General features: G+C 40.3%; 1 protein-coding gene across 2 annotated transcripts in view; it reads left to right on the forward strand.

Annotated features, from left to right (window-relative positions):
- NKAIN3 (sodium/potassium transporting ATPase interacting 3) overlaps window positions 1-19,076 on the forward strand; it is a 770,560-nt gene that overhangs the window by 75,309 nt on the left and 676,175 nt on the right. The gene's annotated exons all lie outside the window — the stretch shown is intronic.

The raw sequence follows: 19,076 nt of genomic DNA on the forward strand, positions 1-19,076 counted from the left end.
GTTGCTACAGCAGCTTATATAGCCAAGGCAGCCAATCTGGTCAAGGGGCGGTCTATGCCTTAACCAATCACACCCTGTTGCCAAGCAGTTTCTGAAGCCATCCAATCACAGCCTGCTGCCAGGCAGGCTTCATTGTCATGTGGTTTCCAAAGCCATCCAACCACGGCCTGTTGCCAGGCAGTTTCTGTTGCCAGCGGCCATCTTGGCAGGGCCTTCTCATTCCAACACATTTCCCCCTTTTCGTTTATTTTTGAGCAACGGGAGGCATGATTCTTGGCCATACCATTCTTGTCCCCGTTTCCATGTGGTCTCTGTACGCGGCTGTGCCTGTCTTAGGTTGTCCCCCAGGGGATATTACCCATCATTGACTAACCAGCACTCAAAATGGGAGACCACAGAAGTGCTTGCTCCGATGGGGGTAGGAATGAGGAACAATGGTAATCAGGATTGGCGTTACCACATGCAGGCTGTGGGCTGTTTGAGTGGCTGACCAGAGCTAGTGGGTATAAAACAGTAGCAGATGTGGCTATGGGCAGTTCCTCAGGGCAGGATGATAGGGCAGCTGCGTCCACTAACAAGGTGGACTCTCAGTCTTGTTCAGCTGGTTCTAGTTGACTATTAGTTGCAGGCTTGATGTTTCTGGCTGGTACCCAAATGGGCTGTCCCGCATTGTCTGGAAAGACACAAGCATATCCTCGGCCCCTGGTTAGCAGAAGCCTTTTTACAGACGTTGGAATCCAGGGCCTGAATTCTGCATCTGCTCCTACATTTACGGCAAACATGCGGGTGGGATGAAGTCTAGCACTGCTCTGAGAGCTTGGGGTGCCTAGGGACTGCCACAAATGTGGGGATGCAGACTGGGTGTGGATGGGATGACCTTGCATGGGTTACTACTTTGAGGTCGTCTAAGTTCATCCCATGGGTATGTGGGGGGTGGCTGACTAGGTATTGCTGTGTTGTCTGCTACCTTGTTTGCTGCATTGTCATTTTCACTGTCCAAGCTTTCTCTCCCTAAGTCATCAACTGTTGTCTGTGAGGCAGAGGCCTGGAGTGACTGACTCTTATCACTCACAGATTCACTATGTTTGGTAATCTGTGTGGGATTCTGAGAGGGGGGTATCTTTCCCATGTTTGAGTGCTTAAGAGCGGTGTGCTCTGCCAACTTTAGCCAAAGGAAAGACACGCACAGCACTGCTGCCATAACAAAGCAAATTCCTAGCAACTCAGCAGCTGAGGTCATTATGCAGGGGGTTCCGTACGTTAGACAAACAGACAGTGGTGTATCAGATCATATGTATACGTTAGACAAACAGACAGTGGTGTATCAGATCATATGTATGTCCTGTGCTTAGTGGGGGACTTCCTTGACTTGTTAGGTCAAGGCCGTATGCCCACATAGTATCTCCGGAGTGTCAACTCTCTCGAGTGAGGGAAGATGACTTGGTTCCGAATTCTGGGATGATCAGTCACTTGTGTGAATTGGCGGGGTGAACCGAAAGTAAAAGGAGGAGCCGAGAAGCAGTGTACGCTTCTGGGCGGTATGTGCCTAACCTGGGGTCACTTCAACCGAGGACAGGGACAAGGAAAGGGATGTAGGAGGGGGTTCTGTGCTCACTCTCACAGAACCGAACAGCAGACAAAACACTGAGGGGCCTACTTGCTGAAATCAAGGGGATGTTGTCTCTCTCTGTCACATTGGTGTGCCAGATGTATCAGATCATATGTGGAATGAGAAGGCCCTGCCAAGATGGCCGCTGGCAACAGAAACTGCCTGGCAACAGGCCGTGATTGGATGGCTTCGGAAACCACATGACAATGGAGCCTGCTTGGCAACAGGCTGTGATTGGATAGCTTCATAAACTGCCTGGCAACAGGCCGTGGTTGGATGGCTTTGGAAACCACATGACAATGGAGCCTGCCTGGCAACAGGCTGTGATTGGATGGCTTCAGAAACTGCCTGGCAACAGGGTGTGATTGGTTAAGGCATAGACCACCCCTTGACCGGATTGGCTGCCTTGGCTATATAAGCTGCTGTAGCAACTGAAATAAGTCTGCAGGCTGCTCACCTCAGGCCTGCTTTCACCTGACTCCTGAGGTCTGCGTGGTGACTCTTGCCCCCACCACGCTCCTCCTCTCAGAACGAATTAACCTCAACAGGCTGACACTTCAAAATAGCAAATTGGCTATTCTCTCATGGCTGTGAGCTTGAAAAGCTTGGACATTTATTTCCTTCTTTGATGTAAAAAAAAAAAAAAAAGAAAAGATACAACATAAAAAGAAATATTATCCTGAAGTGTTTCTGCTTTCTAAGACCCTTGGTAATTAATGTGTGTAGAATATAATAGATATTTTGAGTTTTCCTAATAAAGTTAATTCAGGTAGAATTGCTTCCATAACATTACTATGCATAATTAAAATATTTATTTATTTTTCATCTATTTGAAAGGTAGAGAGAAAGAAAGGGAAAGAATCTCCATCCACTGATTCACTCACCAAATGCCTATAACATCCAGAATTGAGCCAGATCAAAGCCAAGAGCTCAGAACTTGCCACATAGCTGGCAGGGACCCACGTACTTGAACCATCATTTGCTGCCTCCCAGGATGCTGTATTAGGGAGCTGCATAGGCAGCAGAGTAGCTGGGACTTGAACCAGCATTCCAGTTAGGCATGTGGGTGTCCTAATCAGCAGCTTAATCTCTGTGTTATAGTGCCAACACCTGTACATAATTTTTATATCTTGAAAAAGATTGCTGGCACATAACTCATTTTGTCAAGGGACATTTAGTTTGTTTGCATCTTTTGTATAAAGTTGTTGTGAACTTTAATTTGCAAATGTCCCTTTGAACCCTGGCTTTTACTATCAGAAATAGAATTGCTGGGCCATGTAGTTCAATGTTTATTCTTTTGAGGAGTTGCCATACATTTTCTGTAGCAGCTATACCATTTTCCATTCTCAGCAGTAGGGTGCCTGGGTTTTCATTTGTCCATATCTTTTTCAACACTTATTGCTTTCTATTTTTGTTTGTTTGTTTTAAATAGTAGCCATGATGCTGTGAAGTGCTGTCTCCTTGTGATTTTGAAGTCCATTTACCATTAGTGATGTTGAAATTTATTTTTCATCTGCTTATTGGTTAGTTGTATGTCTTTTGTGGAGAGGTGTCTCTTTAAGCCCTTCACATATTTTTGAGTTAAGTGTTTTTGCTTGTTGTTTTTGTTGTTTATAACTCCTAAAAATCAAAAACAGACATATATATGCATATATTTTCTGGGCAGTAATCTTTTATTGTATATGTAAATTACAAATATTTTCCCATATTGTGGTTTGCTTTTTTTACCCTGTTGATGTAGTTCTTTGATATGCATAAGTTTTTTAATTCTCTGGGTGTCCAATTTGTCCTATTTTTTCTTTGATCGTGTCTGCCTTTGATGTCATGTTCAAGGAATAACTACCAAGTCTTAGGTCATGAACGTTTTGCCCTATGTTTTCTTCTAAGCAGTTTACAGTTTTAGGTCTTATATTTATTTTGATTCATTTTTATTTTGTTTTTGTTCATGCTGTTAGGTAAGGTCCAACAATATTTTTCAAAGATTTATTTGTTTATTTGAAAATTAGAGTAATGGGACTGGGTTAGGAAGGGAGAATGGGGGAGGGGAATATGAGCCTTCCATCAGTTGGCTCACTTCTCAAATACCTGACTATAGGCTCTGTCTGGGCCCAAGTGAAGCCAAGATCCAGGAACTTCATCCTGGTATCTCACATAGCAAGGCCCCACTTGATCATCTTCAGCTGCCTCTCCAAGCACATCAGCAGGAAGCTGAATTAGAAGCAGAGTATTCAGGACTCAAACTTGCACTCTGATATGAGATGTTGTCATCACAAGTGGCAGCTTAACCTGCTGTGCAACAAAGCCAGCTCCTCACATGTGGACAGTTTTCAGTACTAATTATTGAATAAATAAACTTATTGAATACTGTCCTTCCCCACTGAGTGGTCTTAACATCTTTGTCAAAAATCTTTTTGTTTTATGTGAGGGAATCTGTAGGCTTATATATTTGCTTTCATGTCTACTTTACCGTTTTGATTACTATAACTTTGTAATAAGTTTTAGAATCATGATTCTGCCAGTTTTGTAATTTTTTAAAAAAAGAATGTTGTGGCTAATCTGGGTCTCTTGTGTTTCCATATGAATTATAATATGGAATTTTTCTATTTCTGAAAAAAATGCCATGGAAATTTTGAATCTATTGATTGCTTTGAGAACTTATTGACATTTTTGCACTATGAAGTCTTCTGGTATGTGAACATGGGATCTCTTTGCATTTATTTGTATCTTCCTTATTTTCTTTCTGCAATGTTCTGTAGTTTTAATTGTATAGCATTCTTTTTCAAATATTATAGCAAACCAATTAATGTGATTTTTTTTATACTGGTTTGATCCTTAGCACATTACCAACATATTGCAACCTTGCATGGCATATTATCTTTCATGCCAACTTATTCTATTTGTGGATAGAGAAATGCTTATTAATTATACCTGTGTTCTAAAAATATACTGGGGCAGTTAAGTGGCATTTAATGTAGTATATTTAGAAAATAGTATCACTACACAAACCTATTAGTATAGTACTGTCATTTTCAGATTACATTTCACTGAGCTCAGTAATCTATGAAATTTACTACTCCAGTGAAAAGTAAAATACTATAATATCCTTTGCCTTTTTTATGGTTCTCATTTTCTTACTTAATGGACCTGCTATTCCAGACATTGTTTTCCTCTACCTTTTAATCAGCTTAAATGTTTCAAAACATCTTTAATAAGACAAGTCATGTTACAAGTAAAATAGAAATTCTCTGTGTAGTAAAACTTAATTATTTTTCTTTTGACAATATAAAGAGATGATGTAAGATTCTCATCTCCATGCTCAGTACTCTGGGAATGAAGGATCATATGCCATTAAACCAGTCTTCATTACACTAGATGTTCTATATCAAGGAAAATCTTAACATTCCATAGATTATGACACACATTTTTTAGGAAAACAGTGAATTAAAATGAAAGACAATCCATCTTTGACATCTTTACACTTTTCAGAATAAATGTTCCAAAATTTTCATTAACTTATTTACAGTTTATTCAATGAGTAATTAATCATCATATATTTGATCACTGCCTCTTATGGGTTAATTGCACTGCTATACATTGGGGCCCATGAAATTCAGCTCCCAAGTTGGCCTTCAATGCCTTGTTTCCTGCTGTTTACCGCTTGCATCGTGCTACCTAGATTGCACCAATGTTGGCCCTGTGACTGATAGAATATTGCACATATGGTGGCATGTCACTGCTGAGATTAGTCAACAAAAATTGTGACTTCCATCTTGAACTTGGGTCACTCTCTCTGCGGAAATCATGGTACTGTCATTAGTAGCACTACAGGTTGATCCAAGTGGGCACAATTGAAGCCTTCTGCCTGCAGCCACATGAGTGAACAGGGAAGTGAATCTTCCCAGCCACGTTAAATGCCAAGGGACTTCAGCCCCATGAGAGGACCTGTTTGGGAACTTTCTAGAAAAGCTACTCTGGAATGCTAGATCCAGGACATGTGAGCTAATACTTTTGCTTTTTTACCCTGATAAATTAGCAATATGTTTTTACACAGAAATAGTTAATTAACACAGAAGCACAAGGGCAAACTAATCACTCTCCTGTTTTCAAGAATTTCTTGTTCAGAGAAACTACTAAAGGGAGTTTATAGCTAAGTCAAGGGTTGGCTCAATTGAACTAGCACCTAACAGTGTTACAGGCCAGAAACAGCCAAGGAAATGATGCATCATTTGTGACTCACAAGGCTGAGAAGGAGGAAGCAGCCAGAGAAAAAGCCCAAGTATTCCAGTCCAGAGGAGGACGGCGAGCAAAGACGCAGGGCAAGGAGGAGAAAACAAAGTGGATCTCAAAGACAAGGTTCACATAGGTAGTGTAATCAGGCTGGGGAGGTGAGTGGGGAGCAGGTGCACTAGGACCATGGACACTACAGTAAAGAATTTGACATTTATCTTAAAGTTGTTTGACAATCACTGATGGTTCTTAGCTAGAAACACTACATATGGCAGCGTAGGACTGGGAATGGGAAGATGCTGGTTGCAATAACAAAAAACTTAATGGCAGCTTGACAGACAACAGGGATAGTAGGATGGAAAGGAGGTTGCGTTTAAGATATGGTTAGAGATTAAAAAGGGCAGAAATACATGATAAAACATTATTAGGCACATTCATTGTTTAGTTTCTGCACCAAGAATCTAGGTCATCTAACATGTGTCTCCTCCTGCTGTACTGTGGCATCTCCATGGCAGACACTGAAGATAATTTCAGGCCCTCAGAATGCAAACTCGGGTAGAATTGGACACTCCATTCCCTTGTTATGATAGTCAATTAGTAACAAGATTTAATCTATGTCTAATGCAACATATTATTTAGTTTAGTCCTTCCTTTTCCCATCTAACTAGCAAGTGAACCCTTACTTCCTCTCCCCACAATTTTTTGTGCTGGCTCCTAATACTTCCATTCCTATCCATACTCTATATTCAGTCCAGGTCAATTAAAAGAAAAACACAGATAAACACTGACATGATAACTCACTGCTCAGACACATTATTTTTTTTAAAGATTTGTTTATTTATTTGAAAGAGTTAAATAGAGAGGTAGAGATAGAGAAAGAAGTCTTCCATCTGCTGGTTCACTCCCCAAATGGCCACAGTGGTCAGAGGTCTCCCACATGGGTCATCTACTGCTTTCCCAGGCCATGGCAGAAAGCTGGATTGGAAGAGGAACAGCTGGGACTAGAACCGGCGCCCATATGGGATGCCAGTGCTTCAGGCTGGGGCTTTAATCCACTGCACCACAGTGCTGGCCCCATGACACATTATTCTTTTGTTCCTCTGTCACTGAGAGCACATCTCCACACTGTCCAGGACACCCATCACTGCTCAGGTTCTCTCTCTCTCTCTCTCTCTCTCTCTCTCTCTCTCTCTCTCTCCTTTCTGCTTCCTTCTCCTCCCCCCCCACCAACCATGGCACAGCTATACAGGAATATTAAACAACTGGTTAATATAATATGTTGATGTACCTTGAAACCTGCTGTTTCCTCTGATTGGATCGCTACCATCTCCTTTCCTGAGGGAACTTTCACATATCAAGTAAGACTTATGCTCTGCCTCGCCTTGTCTGGGATACATAAACAGGAGCCCGATTCCCATCTGTCCTAGCTCTCATTTCACTGTATTCCGTTCCTGATTTGCATGTCAGTCCTTCCCACAGTCAGTGAGCTCCCTGAAGGCAGGGGCCATGCCTCCTGTACAGGTATTACCAGAACACTGTCTGGCACAAGGTAGACATCCGTGAATATGGATGGCTAGACAGCAGTGCATTCAAACAGTACAATTTTTTTTTTCACTCAAGAATACAAAGAACAATGTACCTAGCATAAGAATTCTTTGTTCTTTAAGAGCTGAATGAGCTTGAATAATTCTTTCTTAGCTTTAGGGAGGACTTTGCATTTTATCCTGGATAAGCTGAAAAGGGAATTATGAAGCATGAAGAAACAAACATTAACCACCTGAGGATTTGACCAGTAATTCATAGCTGCAGGATGGATAGGTTGTTGTGTATCATTGTCCATGTTTGTGGAAGCCCAATTGAGCAGCATTTTGTCAAAGAATTTTTAGAATGATAAAAAAAATCAGTTTTTTCATGTTTAACTCTGCCTTCAGATATGATTTAGCTGTTATCCTCTCTGCAAGGAGTTGTCTTTGAAGCCAGAGGAAATTCCCCAGCTGGGTGACCTGAGCAGAAACATCCGCTGAGTGATCAGGATCTCAATTGGATGGGAAAAATTAAGGCGTTATTTCCGTCTTGATTCTAATAGCAAGCCTTTGTACTTGCATGCCCTTCAACCTCGCTACATGCAACTGAAGCTTTAATGAAGCCTATGTCAGGGCTGCTAAGGGACTTTGAAAAGGGGATGTGTGAAATCATAAATGTTTCGGAAACAAGAAAATCTTTCTCAATCGACTACCTTCATAACCCATTGATTCTGCTTACCAGACTTAAAGTTCAATAGGAATATTTTAAAAGCATGTGCTTTGGATATCCAACAACATATTGTTTCCACTCGAAATATCCATTGTTCATAAATGGCTTGTTAAGTATATTCCATTTACATTTTGAGTACAGTCACAGACTTACCATCAGAAAGAAGCATAAACCAAATCAAACCCTAAATTTCAAAGTTGTAGTAGACATGACAATTTGTACGATCTCCGTTAGGCTAATGAATGACAAAACATCTGCGTACTGCTTTGCAGTTTGCAGATGAAGTTTCTGTGCCCTTCCCTCAATTTTCATCAAAATGATCCAGTGATATAATACTGTAACTTTAGTGCATTCTTCAGGTTATTGGGGTCTGAGAAGGCTAGGTGATGTAAGTAACCCTATTGATCCATGAACAAGCTGTGATGTGAAATGAGCTGTGACATAAACTCAAGCTCCTTCTATTTGGTATGAGAGAGGGTTTCTATTTTTGTTTTTTTTTTTTTCTACCAGATTTCTTTTCTAAAAAGTTTTTCTGGCACAGTTTACAAGATTATTTTTGAAAGTGCACAAAATAAGACTCTGAAGGTTATTTCCAGATTTTCTGTTATGCTACAGCAGAAACATATCATTTTACTACCCACTACTCCCTCAAGAAATTAATTTTTTATTGAATTAAAAAGCTAGAGTATTAATATCTCTGAAGAATATTTTCCTCAAGTCCTCATTCACATTTTTGAGTATGTAATTCATTTCCCCCCTTTAAGACTCCAGAAATTAAATGATTCTTGGCTGTACATCAAAAGATTCCCATGCAGTTATTATTTATCTTTATAGCTCCGATGAATCTGATACTAGCTCATTATAGTGCATGTCCCTTTGGCTAAATGCATACAATCTGGAAATACGACATGCATTTTAATAGTAATGAAGCAATAATTCTGCATTCTGTGTAGGTGTACCAGGGGCTACTTAAGTGAGGTTTAATGTCAATTAAGAAATACTGCAGTGCCCTTACTGGAATCCTGTGATAGTCAAATTTATCTAGGCATTTCCTGAAGCCAAGTGTTAACAACCACTTTGGAAGAGGATTTACTAAGCACTGACTTAATGCATCTTTTTCCTTAGCTATAAATATTGCACAGTAAAAATTAGCAGTATGAACTTTTCTCCTGATTTTAGATAGACAGGCATTCTGAAGTATTGATATACATATACATATAAATCATTAAATGTTTTATACATGGCTTTGAGCCCAAGTGTCATTATATGAAAGTATTTAGAATGAGTAACTAAAAACCACAGAAAATTTCCAAATCCCATTTTAGGGAGTAATTATAGTTGTCTATCACAACGCTGCTGGACCTAATGGCATTGCCTCAAGGGATTTTATTTCTTTTTATGGCTCTGGCCCTTCCTCAGATACAAGGTCTAAAGCCATTAAATATATTGGAAGGGTGAAGGGACTGGAAGTCAAAGTGTTCCAGGCCTGTGACCTCAGGAATCAGCTTACGGAGAGACATCATTATGACAATGTGGAGAACCAGCCTAAATTTACAGAATTTATATGAGTTAGGTATATGAAGACTATTATGCAATAATAATATCATTCCAAAGAATGCACTGTATGTTATAAATGGCATTTGTAATAAACAAAAGTTACGTCAGTGGGCATTTGGTACAGTTAAGATGCTTGCTTGAATGCCTGTATCCTACACTGGAGTGCTTACTGGAGTCCTGGCTCCTATGCTTCTGATTACAACTTCCTGCTAATGTGGACCCTGGGAAGCAGCAGGTGATGGCTCAAGCGCTTGTATCCCTGATACCCATGCGGGGAAGGCCTGGATTGAGTTCCAGGCTCCTGGCTTCAACCTGGCTCAACCCCAGCTCTTACGCACATTTGGGGAGTGAACTGGTGGATGGAAGATCTCTCTCCCTCGCCCACCCTCTCTACCTCCTTCCCTCTCTCCTTCCCTCCCTCCCTCCTTCCCTCCTGTCTTCTCCTTCTCCTGCTCTCTGTGACTCTGACTTTAATATAAATAAATAGATCTTTAAGCAAATTAGAAAGATAGCATAGATAGCACATAGCAGTTACTGTTCCACAGAAACTGAAATCCCACCAGATACAATCCCTAATTTATTGATTAGGGTCCAGGACTGTTCCCTAAAATTGGTTGCAGTGGGCCTTGGTTCTACTCTCTGAGTCATCTTTCTTTTCCATAAAAGCTTTATGGGACTTTGGTGTGTCAAATGATAATTCAGTCCATCTAATAAAAACCACACACACACACACACACACACACACATTTATTTCTGATACTGTCCTTTTTATCCTTTGGATTGGGAGTTGAAATATTCTTGGAAAATTTCACGGAGAAGTCTGCTTTCTAGTTGATAGTGTTTACTGGGCGTATCCTTAAGAATTGTAGAAGCGCATCCTTAAGATTCCTAGAAACTCAACATAACATCTTTGTCAGTTTTCAACAGAGGGGCACCTTCCAGATAATTTTGCCAGTAGCCTTGTTGTGTAGGTAGTAGCCTGAATGTAACCTCTGTCTTGAGGTCATTTCTGACTTTGCAAGTCTGTTGCTAGAAGCCACTGGGAATGAGAACAGTTTTACTTTCACAGCACATCTTGATTCCTTCATATTTCCTCCAGATTCTACTCACAAACACAACAGTTCTCCTTCTTTAGCTCATTTCCCTCATATTTCATCCAGGCAGCTTGAAACCAATTAGCACTTTCTGTATTCTGCCTGTTGAACCTCTTGCCAGAGCTACAAACTCATCCATTTCATTATTCTATCTATTTCCTTATCTTTCTCTGTTTTCTTCGTTATCATATGCAACACTAATGCCAGACTTTTTGCCAATACAGAAAAGTAATCCCCGTTCCACAGCTTCCAGTAACATATTTTCATTGTCCCTAAAAACTTCACTAAGTTTTTCAAGGCACTTTGAACTTTTCCTGACAGCCTCCATCAGGCCTTCCAGCCTTTGTCTACAGATGATTCCAAAGCCATTGACAAACATGGCAGTTCATATACAGAAACACCACATTTCTGGGTAATTAATGTAATGCATTTTGTTCCATTTTCTACTATTACTTGAAATTCTACTACAATTTATAACTTAAAACAGCAGCCACTAGATTATACTTCATGGTTTTTGTGGACTAGGGATTCAGGCTGAGCTTGATTGAGAAATTATCCTTTTCCATTTTCTATCATTTGTGGTCATTTGGAGGTGGATAATGTGGCCTGGAAGCAGAGTCAGGAAGTGCTTGAAGGGCAGGATAGTAAGTATTTTAGGATTGTGGACTGTTACAGCAACTCTGCTCTAACACTGAATGACAAAATCAGATGACTGCTGAAGGGCCATAATTTGCTGATATGTGCATGGCCAAGAGGACCCAGGAAGGCCTCCCCCGTCCTTTGGTAGCTGGTAAGGTTCAGCAGGTCTTTCTTCTCTCCTTCTCTTGTGTGGTATAGAGCCTTTTTGATGGTTCATTGCACTGGGAAATACGAACTCCAAAATTGAATGGTCCAAGACACAACAAGTGGAAACAGCCAGCCTCATAAGGTATTGACGTATAAATACACACCATGTCATTTCTGCAGTTTTTGTTGGTCGACACAATCATAGACATCTCCCTCCACGTTGATGGACATGCTTAATGGAAAGGATCTCTGATAACTTGTGGTCATCTTTAAGTCAATGCATGCACTATCTTCATTCAGCTCACTGAAAAATACAATATTTCTCATCCTCAAAGAGTTTTCATTTAGTTTGAGACATATAAGAAAATAGCTAACATTTAAGGCAGAATGAAATGTAACAGAGACAGGAATAAATTCATCTCTTCAGCCATAAAAAAGGATAAAATCTTGTTATTTGCAACAACATAGATGGAACTGAGGCTGTTATGTGAAATGACAAAAAGAAGTCATAAAGCCAAGTGTCACATGATCTCAAACTAAGACTATAATGATGGTTATCTGAGGCTGGAGAAACTAGAGGCTAGGGAAGCTTGGGGAATGGTTGATTAAGATGTCAGTGAGAAGTTCTGATGTTCTGTTGCATAATGTGGTGAATAGAGATGGTGATAATGTGCTGTATATTTCTCAAAAAAATAAAAATTGGGAAAAAAGGATTTGGAATTGTATTCACCATAAAGAAATGTTAAATGTTTGAAGAGATATGTATGTTTATCCTAATTGGACTTTACACAATATCTAAATGTTTAGAAACATCATATGGTACCTCATAAATATGTACAACTTTTATGTCTAGTTAAAGAAAAATTAAAGAAGACTTCTAAACAAAATAAGAATAGAAGGACTGTACCTCAATACATGAAGTGCTATTTCCTAATGGCCCATGGATAACTTCTTAACAAATGGGGGGAAGCTGAAAGCTTTCTTCTAGGATGCAATGTAAGGCACAGGTGCCCATTCACACCACCTCTATTCACCATAGTTCTGGAAGCCCTAGCCAGAACAAAAAGAGAAGAAAAATAAATTATATGTATATATATATATATATATACACACACACACACACACACAGAGATTAGAACTTAAAAAGTAAAATTGTCTCTGAAGATGCCATGAGCCTACATCTAAAAAATCTTTAAGACTATAAAAGAACTTAGAACTTGGGTCCAGCACTGTGCGCAGCAGGCTTGAAGCACTGGCATCCTATATGGGTACTGGTTCGAGACCCAGCTGCTCCACTTCCAATCCAGCTCTCTGCTATGGCCTGGGAAAGCAGTGGAAGATGGCTCAGGTCCTTGGGCCCCTGCAGCCGTGGGGAGACCTGGAAGAAGCTCCTGGCTCCTTGCTTCTGGCTCCTACCTCCTGGCTTCGGATCAGCGCAGCTCCGGCCGTTGCGGCCAACTGGGGAGTGAACCATTGGATGGACGACCTCTCTATTTCTCTCTCTGCCTCTCCTCACTCTGTGCAACTCTGACTTTCAAATAAATAAATAAAACCTTTTTTTAAAAAAAACAAAAAACTTAGAACTAATGAAGTAATTCAGTAAACTCGCAGGGTGTGAAAGACAACATGCAATCTGTAGTTTTTTTTTATACCAAAAATGAACTATCTTAAAGGGAAACAAAGAAAACTAAAACAATGCTGTTTTTTAGTATCAACAGCAACAACAATAATAATAATATATTCAAAACTCGATTTGGCAAATCAAGTGAAGTATCCATACACTGAAAATGGTAAAACAATGAAACGATTGTGGAAGATATAAATAAGGGAAAAAAAACTCATGTTCATGATTTGGAATAATTAATATTGTTAAAATGTCTACACTACTACCCAGATGTTGGTGCTGTGTTTCCTAAAGTGATGTGCGGATTCCATGAAATCCATCAAAATTCCAATGACATTTTAAATAGAGAAAAAAATGAGCTCTAAGATTTTTATGAAACCATGCATATACACAAACGTGTTTGCGCGCACACACACACACACATAAACCCCTCAAATTACTAAAGCAACCGTGGGAAAGAACAAAATTGGAGGAATAACACTTCCTGATTTCAAACTATAGTACAAGGCTATCATAATCAAAACAGTATGGCACCAGCATAATAACAGACAGGTGGACCAGTAGAACACAATAAACAATCCAGTAATAAACCCAAGTGAAAAAATATCAACTGACTCTTAAGAAGAGTGCCAAGAATACACAATGAAAAATTATAGGATCTTTAATAAGTGGTGCTGGGGAAACTGAATATCCTCATGCAAAAAAAATTAATTTAGATGCTTATTTCACACCATATATAAAAATCAACTCAAAACAGATGCAATATTTAATCATAGAGTTTGAAACCATGTTACTCCTAAAACAAAACCATAAGAAGCAAACTCCTTGACACTAGTATTGACGTGATGTTTTTGATATGTCACCTAAAGCATAGGGAACAAAAGTGAAAACTGGGAGTATTGCAAACAAAAAAGTTTCTATGCAGCAAAGGAAACACTAACATGAAAAGGTAACCTACAGAACAGGAGAAAACATTAGCAAACTATGCATTACATAAGGGATTAATACACAAAATCTGTAAGGAATCTATGAACCTCAACAGCAAAAAATAAACAGATTAAAACATGAGCAGAAGAATTGAATAGACAATTTTCCAAAGAAGACATACAGAAGGCCAATAGGTTTATGAAAGTGTGCTCAATATAATCAATCATTAGAGAAATGCAAATCAAACCATGAAAAAAGATAGCCATGGATAGTCCTAATAAGAGTATTATGAATATTTGGTATATGCATATTCATGAGTAATTGCTAGCCCTTGTTTCTGTCACTTCTGTCAAGAGTAGTGCTTTATGATTTGTTTTTAATTGCAGCCCATTATTTACATTGTGACTCATCAGGGTATGCATGCTCAACTTGCATACATAACACATCACTTACACACATGCACCCAGAGAAGCACAGAGCAGCCGCAGAATGCACGCACATGCACATATACCCAGGCACACATGTACACAAACACTAATACAGGTACATTCAAGCATATGACTAAGATAAGTTTCTTCAAAAAGCAATTACCATGAATCTGTACCATCTACTTTTATTTAGCATTCTTCCTGCTGTATGTGCTTATTAGAAATTCTGGTCATTGTCCAGTGAATTTGTTTCACAGTTTCTCTTTTAGTTCATAAGCTGAAGTATGAAATATGTCTTTGTGGGCTGCAGTTGCACATTATTATTGTTCAAATGTTTTATTTATAGAAAGATCTGGAGGCTGGCACTGCGATGTAATAGGTTAAGCCTATTACCTGCGGTGCTGACATCACATATGGGCGCTGGTTCATGTCCTGGCTGCTCCTTTTCTGATCCAGCTCTGCTTGTGGTCTGGGATAGCAGTGGAAGAGGGCCCAAGTACTTGGGTTCCTGCATTCTGTGGTATACCCAAAAGAAGCTCCTGGTGCCTGGCTTAGGATATGCGGCTATTTGGGGAGTGAACCAGTGGATGGAGCACCTTTCTCTCTGTATCTCTCTCTCTGTCTGTAACTCTACCTCTCAAATGTGCAGGTGCACGCATTCTGTGGGTGTTGTGTGCCTCTCTGGGTGCATGTGTGTAAGTGATGTGTTAAGTATGCGTGTTCTGCATGCATATCCTGATGAGTCACGATGTAAAAAAAAGATTTGGAAATTTATTTAACAGGGAATGTGAAAGTTTTTTCACACTAATTCTTTGCTTTGCCCAGGTATCTTCTTTAAGAAATCAGAATATGCCCAGTATCTTTTGATATATGCCATTTGACTTTTTGCCCATTATGAGTCTGCTAATTTTAAGCGGCTTTGATAATACATAAGTAACATAAAACCTTGTTAACATCAATGGGTTGTGAAACTATCACTGTGTCCTTGTAGACTGCTTAAGAGTGTATGATAAGGCCGGCGCTGTGGCTCAATAGGCTAATCCTCCACCTTGCGGCGCCGGCACACCGGGTTCTAGTCCCGGTCGGGGCGCCGGATTCTGTCCCGGTTGCCCCTCTTCCAGGCCAGCTCTCTGCTGTGGCCAGGGAGTGCAGTGGAGGATGGCCCAGGTGCTTGGGCCCTGCACCCCACGGGAGACCAGGAGAAGCACCTGGATCCTGGCTCCTGCCATCGGATCAGCGCGGTGCGCCGGCTGCAGCGGCGGCCATTGGAGGGTGAACCAACGGCAAGGGAAGACCTTTCTCTCTCTGTCTCTCTCACTGTCCACTCTGCCTGTCAAAAAAAAAAAAAAAAAAAAAAAAAAAAGAGTGTATGATAAGAAAAGTTTATAGTTTCTCTGGTTTGTATGAAACTGTGTATGCTGAAAATTTCAAGTAGGAAAAATGTATGGGGAAAACAGTCATGAATTTGATTGTAGTATTAATATAATAGTTATAAAATGTAGATCTATTCCTTAGTTAGCCACTGATGGCGTATTTACTTAGTGCTTAAAACACAACAGTGAACAGAGCAGCACAAATCTTCCATTATTAAACCACCTTTCTGTAGGGACAGAAAGCAAAAGACAGACAAAATAATTGGGAATTGTGATGAACTCCATGAAAGGGGCAAACAAGAGCTGAAATAGAGGATATTGGGATCAGGCCTTAACATTAGGTTGTCAGGGAGGGCATATCTTAGCAGGTTGCCTGTAAAGAAGATGAGAAGGAGCTGCCTGTAATTAGATCAGTGGGAACAATAGTCCAGAGAGTGTACAGAGAGCAATGCAGAAGTCCTGACCCATACGTGGCTGCCATGTTTGAGGACCTGAAATCCTGGACTGAGTGAAGCCTCATGAATTTTGCTAGGAAGTTGCATGAAATTAAATGCAGAGGTGTCCTAGAATGAAGCAGAAGTACCCCCTAGGCCCTAGCGAGGAGTTTTTAGTTTTTGCCATTTTTCTTAGCCCAGAAGGAAGCTTGTTTAGTGTCACCACAGAAGAAGGCAAGGTCTAAGTTATGATTAAAGAAGCTCAGTTTAACTGCTGAGTGGGATTGAACTGGAGTGCAGTAAAAACCAGGAAGTGAGAACACTATCCTACTCCTTTTGAATGTGAAAGCGTAAATGTTCAATACCTACACTAACGACTATGGAATTATTTTACTCTTGAGAGTTAATATATAAATATAGCACAGCTTAAATTCAAATTTTAACAAGACCAGGTTTTTGTTTAGTTTTACCTGGCCTATACTATAGTCATTTTGCAAAATATTATTTCTAATATCCCTGAAAGACATCTACATATCTTTCAGGGATATTGGTATAAACTTAAATATGGTTTTCTCTGAATAAATATTTACGAAGATGTATTTGTAAGCAACAAGTTTTTTTAAGTATTTATTTATTTAAGAGCCAGAACTAAGTCAATGGAGAGGGAGAGAACGAGGAGGGAGAGGGAGAGGGAGATTTTCCCCCCATTGGTTCCTTCCCAAATGCCCCCAATAGCCAGGTCTAAGACTCTGCTGAAACCAGAAGCAAGGAACTGCATCCTGGTCTCCCACATGGGTGGCAGTGGCCGAAGCACTTGAGTCGTCCTGCACTGCCTTCCCAGGTGCACTAGCAGGGAGCTCGATAGGAAGTGGGGCATCTGGGATACAAACTGCCACTCTGTACGGGATGCAGTCTCCACAAGCAGTGGCTTAACCTGCTGCACCACTGTGCTGGTTTCTCAGCAACATACATTTGTCTATATGCTGTGAGTCCCAAGTGAAGTAAATAATGTTTATATTTTCCCAAGAAAGGATTTTCTAAAAGAATCAAGAGTTCATTATTTTAAAAATGCTCTGAACCTTGTAAAAATGCTAAGGAGGATTTTAAGCTTAGGACTATTATGGTAAGTTTCAAGATTATCACAATGACAGAGAAATGAAGTTCAAGTCCAGAGAGACATGGGGACAAGTGAGGATTTGAGTGTAGGGCCCAAAAGGTGTGATACTTCTCCTTTCCCATCACAAGGGCCATGGCTGGCACTACTATAACACGAGACAGATTGAAAAGAGAAAAACACAATAAATTTATTCGATGAAGCTTTACTTAAAATGGGGAGTCTTCAGAAATGGTGACCAAAACACCAAAGGAAGATTGTCTTTTCATGGTTAGGTTCAGTGAAGAATGGGCAACAGTGAAGAAAAGGTCAGAATAAAGGATATGAGGTAATGGTAGTGGCCTAGGGGGAGGAAATTCAGCAAGGCCTGTCTGCTCAGATCCCGCTTGGCTTCTGTGTGTGGCCTTGCTTTCTCCTGGGTGCAGGGCAGAACGCCTGTACCCTGGGGATCTTCAGGGGAGAAGCAAGAAGGTCAAATTCGATCTTTCTAGTTTTATGGCTTGTTTCAGGGAAGGGCATTCTAGTTTCTATGGTTTGCTTTGGGGAGAAAAAGAGGAGAAAGAGAAAAGGGTTGGAGAAAATCAGAGAGAACTCTGTGCTTCTCAGCATGATACTTTGAGGTACTGTGTTCTGTGCCCCAACCACATCCAAGGAACAAATTGATAGGGAGCGTTGTAGTGGTTGCAACAATAGGGCGGGTCAGACATCAGGGACTGCGGGGTATCTTGCTAAACTGATATAAGATTTCTGCTATGAAGAGTGGGCCAAGGTGACCAGATATCAAAGGTAGTGGGTTCTTTCTAAACTACTTAGAAGGGTTCTTGATGAAAATGGGCCCTGTCCTTGAGACTAGTCAAGAGGAGACTGAGGGAAGTCTGGTTGAAGTTTGGTGGAGGAAAATGTTTTCATTATGCATTTGTTCTTTAAAACACACTTACAGGGGGCGGGGCTGTGGCTTATTGGGTAAAGCCACCGCCTGAAGTGCCGACATCATGTATGGGTGCCGGTTCAAGTCCTGGCTGCTCCACTTCTGATCCAGCTTTCTGCTATGGCCTGGGAAAGCAGTGGAAGATGGCTCAAGTCCTTGGGCCCCTGCACCCATGTGGAAGACCTGGAAAAAGCTCCTGGCTCCTGGTCTCATATCAGCACAGATCTGGCTGTTGTGGCCATCTGGGGACTGAATCAGTGGATGGAAGACCTCTGCCTCTCCTCTCTCTGTGTAACTCTGCCTTTCAAGTAAAAACAAATCTTTTTTAAAAAAACACACTTGTGATATAGCTGTTACAAAACCTCAGATTGATGATTATATTTTTTATGTGCTACCCATTAAAGTACTTACATTTTTATTTATCTAGAAATTACAGCTTGACTACAGCAAGATTTCTGTGCTGTTTGTTTTAGAATTCATAGGACAAACAGCTCACTTGCTGGGCATTAATCTTAGCCTTTTAAAAACAAGGTACAATGAAGCATATAGGGACTTTGAAATATTTATATGCAGTCATGAGTCACTTAAGAATAGGGACATATTCTGAAAAATGTGTCCTTAGATTTAGCCATCATATGAACATCATGGTGTACACTCCCACAAACCTAGGTGCTGTCTGCCTCTAAGTCATTTTATTGGCATGGCTTTTGGTGCAATCAAGA

This window comes from Oryctolagus cuniculus, chromosome 6, assembly GCF_051225735.1.
Source record: "Oryctolagus cuniculus isolate XC-2025 breed Fujian yellow rabbit chromosome 6, ASM5122573v1, whole genome shotgun sequence".
In the NCBI taxonomy this organism is placed as follows: Eukaryota; Metazoa; Chordata; class Mammalia; order Lagomorpha; family Leporidae; genus Oryctolagus; species Oryctolagus cuniculus.